We start from the raw sequence: 6332 nt of genomic DNA on the forward strand, positions 1-6332 counted from the left end.
GTTATTAAGGAATCACTTTCTGGTTTTTACTTTGTAATAACATTTAGTTGATAATGGATAGCCTTAGCGACACTAATTCTAATAAAATGTATGAGCTGTGGGAAGCTGGGCTAAGACAACAAACCATTTTGCAAAGCAACACAGAAATTAGCAGAGAAGCAATCTTTTTTTATGTGTGTGCATAATTCACTGTTTTAAAGGACAGTTTTAGCAACAGCAGGAGGGAAGTATCTGCCTAATGACCTCTTTCTTATTTTTTAAATTTTTTTTAAAAGAAGCTTAATAAAATCTTTAATCCTGAATGTACTGAATATAAGCATGCCAAATGTTACAGCAATAAAAGGCCATCTTACAGCGTAATTAGTTTTCTCTGGGATTTCTTACGGTTTGTTTATTTGAGTATGCACAACATATACTGTGAGTGTCAGAAGTGAATTGCCAGTGTTATATAGTAAGCAACAGGCAAGGGAGTGGGATGAAACCTGTTGATACAACCCACTGGCATATTCAATACAAGTATAAGCTAGATTTTTTTTCCCCTGCAAGTGGAAAATCCTTACCCCCCACTTCCTTATCAGATTTATTTCTTGAGGAAAGTATACCAGTTCCTTACTTTAGCTACTTGTTTGTCTGATTTGCTGAACAAGAAATAGTACTGAGTGGACTTGTAGGCGCTAAAGTTTTACATTGTTTTATTTCTGAATGCAGTTATTTTTGTATATAATTCTACATTTGTAAGTTCAACTTTCATGATAAAGAGATTGCACTATAGTACTTGTATTAAGTGAATAGAAAAATACTATTTCTTTTATTTTTACAGTGCAAATATTTATAATAAAAATGTAAAGTGAGCACTGTACACTTTGTATTCTGTGTTGTAACTGAAATCAATATATTTGAAAATGTGGAAAAGCATCCAAAATATTTAATACATTTCAATTGGTATTCTATTGTTTAACAGAGCGATTAAAACTGCAATTAATCGTGATTTTAATCACATTTAATTTTTTTTAATTAATCGCGAGTTAACTGCAATTAATTGACAACCCTAGTTGTTAACTAGGTGAAAAGCATCTGTTGTGGGTGCTCCTTTGTTTTGAGTTTTTGGCAAATGGGAAGACAATTTGCATTGGTCACAGATAGAGGTGAATTCAGGAGCAGGTTTTAGGGAGAGTACATTAAAATGCCTAATCATATTTATTTTTGTGTTCACTCTTAATTATTTTTTCCATGAGATACAGGAAAAATACATTGGTGATAATATATAGCACATGAAGTAGCCTATAATCAGTGAGATAGTTACTGGATCCACTGGAAAAATGTTTACATCTAGAGCAGGGGTCATCAACCTTTCAGCAGTGGTGTGCCGAGTCTTCATGTATACACTTTAATTTAAGGCTTTGCATGTCGGTTATACATTTGAACATTTTTTAGAAGTCTCTCTCTATAAGTCTATTATATATAACCAAACTACTGTTATATATAAAGTAAACAAGGTTTTCAAAATGTTTCAGAAGCTTAATTTAAAATGAAATTAAAATGCAGATCTTATTAGTTTAGTGTGATCCTTGCCTTTGTTTTTCCTTGCTGAGTTTTCCAATGTCTGGCATGTATTTGGATACTTTAAGCTGCACACAGGCTTCTGAGTGATCAGTTGTTAGCCGGCTGGAACCCCAGATCGGCAGCTGAGGTGAGTGGAGCTGGTGTCTGGCAGGGGGCCTGCGCTGGAACTCCAACCGGAAGCAAGGTGAGTGGGGCTGCAGTGGAGACCCTGGCTGGCAAGGGGCCAGGAGCTGGAACCCCAGACCGGTGGTGGGCTGAGCGGGTCAGCCCTCCACCACTCTGGGGTTTCGGCGGTGGGCTGAGCGTCTCCGCCTGCCCCCGCTCTGGGGTTTTAGCTGCCGGCTTCTGCCAGCTGAGGTCTCAGCCCACTTCCAGCCTGGGGTTCCTTCACCCAGGCCAGTAGCGGGTGCTGAGTGGGACCGGCGGCAGGATTCTGGCTGGCAGGAGCCAGCAGCGGAAACCTCAGAGCGGCGTCGGGCTGAGTGGCTCAACCCGTGCCGCATGCCACCAAAAATCCGCTCACATGCTGCAGGTTGCCGACCCCTGATCTAGAGGCTCATACCTCCTTTTCTTTCATGGAAAGGGAGGACTGTTCCCAAAGACTTATGGGTTGTCTTGGTTCTTCCCTGGTTTACAGCATCTCTTCTTGCTTGCAGGTGATGCTATTGGAGTTATGATAATGGCCAGGGCCAAGACATCCAAAATCACTGTGGCTGAAAATCCGCAGAAACAGCAAATGTGTTTCTTATGGGTAATAGCCTCCCCAACACTAATCTCTTGCAATGAAACTGTTGTCCTTGATAAACTGTTTCCTACCATTGGCATCCCCCTCTATGGCATGTAAAATCTGAAGAGGGGCAGTTATTGCTGCTTGGCATGTCAATAATTTATTGTGTACAGTATTAAGTTATGATGTCATAGGAGGGGAATATGGTCCACAGTAATTCCCCTCAATTATTAGTCCAGTCATCTTCATATGTGATGCTTAAGGTGCATTGATGCTGTGGAAAGGCTACAGGCAGGTACCCAGTGGGAGAAGTATGCTGCGTAGTGGTTTTTCCCCTTTGTGTGGCTCCGACTCCATTTTCCATGACTCAGCAACACATTTTGCTCCCTTTGCATTCCAGTTAGTATATAGTTGTTGTTTGTTGTTTTTTCCAAGTAAGAAGTCCTGCATTGAATTAAGTTTGGATTGTGAGGGATTCTGACAAAAAGTGGATGGATAGACACTATGATTACTTCCAGGGTGGGTTAAAATAGACGGTGGTCACAAATAAAATATCTCTATCAACCATTATAGCCCACTGGTATCTGAAATATTACAATAATTCATTATGCTGCAAATGGGATATAATTGCAGTGGTAGCTGTTGGTAAACATAACTTCTTTATGGCCTGCATAGTATTTGTAGGTTTAGCATTTAGAATGATCTAATCATACTTTTTGAGACCACATATCCCGACTTTAACTATCAGTAAATATTTCACTGGTGGCTTTTATCACTGTTCTCGCTGATAAGTAGTTTGTTACAAAAAGATGCTTTCTCCCTTCATAAATTATGTCCTTATTCATAACATACATAAACAGTACCTACAGTAGAAATCTTATATACACTGACATTATAGCACTGCAATTATATTTAAGCATAACTAATAAAGTGATCATTTACAATTTCTGTCAGCATCAAGTTCAAGACATCATTTTAAAGCTCAACTTTTTTGTTTAATCCAGAAAATTACCACTATCCACACAGCATTATGCAGCCTGTGTCTCTAGTGAGTAGGTCTTTCTTCCTTTTGAGCTTTTTGAAAATCAAATTGTATGTTATCTAGTTTGCATGAAGACAATCTAATCTTTTATTCTGTTTTTTTTAAGGGTGCCTGGTGATTTCTACAACTGTAAACATGATTTAGTCGATGGACGTGTTGAAAATTCCAGCTGATTATTTTAAACCATGGATGGTATAATAATGTAGAATAATGACAAGCACTGAACAAAGCTTTAATCCCTTTTAATTTTTTAAAATTCTTTTTCTACTAAGTTTTTGAGTTACTATGCCAGAAGTGATGTTGGGTACCAAACAGTCTCAAATCTGACTTTTTCAGGCAGCTTTTTCTTGATTGTTTAAAGGAAGTGATGAGCCACTAATGGCTCTAAAGTAATATTGACTGAATGTAACTAAAGGGAATGTGTATTTTATATAACAAATTATTGCACTGTGGAGCCTACAATTAAGATAACATAAAGTGAAAAATATAGTGTTTGCATTCTGATTAAAAAAGAAAGGAGGACTTTCCTTTTCATTCCATTACAGAGAAATTCATGACTTTGTTAGCTCAGCGGGCAGTCCATCTGTTTTTCACGGTTGCCTTTTGTTGTCACATTCAAAAAATAAGGTGAAATAATAATAGAAATGTTGGCTTTTTTGGAAAGGGAAAAAATTACGAATCATAGGGTGAGAATTTCAGTTGCCTTCAGCACTGGCCCAACTCTACTTCTGCTGAAGTCAATGATTGGCTGCAATGGAAGTGGAGTTTGGCCAGCTTTGTAACAGAGCACAACTGGCCCTCCTGGCTCCTGTCTCTGTTAGACTCAGATAAAGTCACCCAGAGACCCTGGGGTTCAGGAACCATTGGTGCTTTTATTTACAAGTTTGTGATCCCACCACCTTCTCACCATACAGCATACACAGTTCTGGGTTCCTTGTGGCTGAACCCAAGAGGGAAGGGCTTTCTCCCTGCCTGCACTCCCTCGCTTTCCTCCATTCCACTTCCTTTGCTTCCTTCTTCCCAACCTCTTATATAGCCCTGGGCTAATTGGGCTGGCAGTTGGCTTTGATTCCCCAATTAGGGCAGGTTATTTCCAGCCAGCTCCACTTTATTCACCTAAATGAGGCTGGCAGCAGGGGGCTGATTCTACAGTCTTGCAGCTCAGCACCCTCTCACACCTATAATTTTCAGGAGGATCAATTTTTAGGTAGACATTGATTAGTTCAGAGGTGTTTAAAGCACAAATGCTAAATACTGTTAAGTTGAACTTAAAAACAAAAAAAAACCTCTCTCTATTTTGTAAGAGATTATTCACTATTTGTGGTAGTGCCTAGGATGCCACTTACGGAGCAGGATCCCCTTGTGCGATGCACTACAGAAACAGAACAAAAAGATGGTCCCTGGCCCCTGCTCTAAAGAGTTTACAATCTAAAATACTACCCATGTCTCCATAATTGCTATTTTAAAGCATAGGAATCTCTCAAAGTGGTATTTTTTTTTCACAAATGGAGACACTTTTTATGACGTGACCAGTGTCAACCATCATCTAAATCTTCAAGTTTCTGTCCTACTTTCTGTCTGTCTCTGTGTCTCAAATATTATGTACAATCCAGGGTGGAGCCTCTGGTAGCAACAAGCACTCATAGGGTACTTGGAGATGTCACTGGTGTTACTAGATGCTTATGGGCAACATATAATCCTTTTATTTGCCAGCAGAATGAGGGTTCATATTTTTTTTAAAAGCCATTGACCTTCTATTTGGCTACCATCTGATCTCCAACTAGTCCAGAGACTGTAGATGACAACCCGCCACATGGAGAAATTTTGTAATTCAAGAAACAGCTTGGGGGTGGGGGGGAAATAGTTAATCCTAATTTTGGAATTTGTATATAAAAAGTAGATTTTTCTTTAAATGAGGGGAAGAGGTTATGAGTGAGAAGGAGCTTATTTACAAAACAGAGTTCCTTTTTGAGGTTTAACAAGATGATCATTCAAATTCTGTAAACAAATTCACACTACTTTGATGTTAGAGTAACTTTCTTTCACTCTGGTCTTGGAAAAACCTTAAAGAATTGGCTGTAGTGTGCAAAAAGTTACTCATGTGAGATTGGGGCCTTAGTAAGAATTTACTTCATGTGCCTCATTTTTTTTTGTTTTAAATAGTCTTTCATGTTTTATTTAGTGGTCTGATTGTTTGTTTCTAGTTGAAGAGGTTAAATATTTAGTGGAAATAAAAGAGGAAATTACAGCCATAAATTTAGCCATGGATTGATTTTTATGGAGAAATAATCCTTCTGTTTGTTCTCCATATATATCAGGGCTTACTTCTAATCTTGGAACCCAAAGCCTTTAAAATTGCTTTAGATTTATTTTTTAATTTTCTTTTGCAGATTGGCGTGGCTATCCAATATCCAACTCAATGTTACTAGAACTGTAATTTTATCGCTAAACATCTGAGAAAGATGAAATGAGATGTTCAGGTTCATATTTTCTTTAAAAATTGCAGTGGCAACATTCCCATTCTTTGTATTAGTTCTTTTGTCCTAATTTGCAGATTATTTGTTACAATATGGGACAAGCAGAAACTTGTAGTGGATAAGAAGCCAGATATTTAACATTTTGCCATCTGTGTGTGTGTTTTAATAAAGATGGAAATTACTTAGATAGTATTTTCATGACTACAGAATTGTAGTTGGTAGAAATTAGGACATTGTCTCCAGTTTAAATCCCAGATTATATATTTTTTTCAGAGTTGACTAGGGGATTTGGCCCCACACTCGCATTGTTTTTGTCCTATATTTAAAATGGACAACACATAGCAAACTCATCTCTTTTCCTAAACTAGCATCTGTTGCCTTCCTTTTCTCAGTTCAGTCAGGCAACTAAAATGGTGGAACTTTTGATTTTGAGACATAAACAAATCCCCGGATTATAGGTTGCCTTTTGTTACAGCACTTTCTTCCCCACTGTTCCCTCCTAAAGAGATTTTTTGAACTATAA

Source organism: Mauremys reevesii, linkage group 2 (genome assembly GCF_016161935.1).
Source record: "Mauremys reevesii isolate NIE-2019 linkage group 2, ASM1616193v1, whole genome shotgun sequence".
Taxonomy (NCBI): Eukaryota; Metazoa; Chordata; order Testudines; family Geoemydidae; genus Mauremys; species Mauremys reevesii.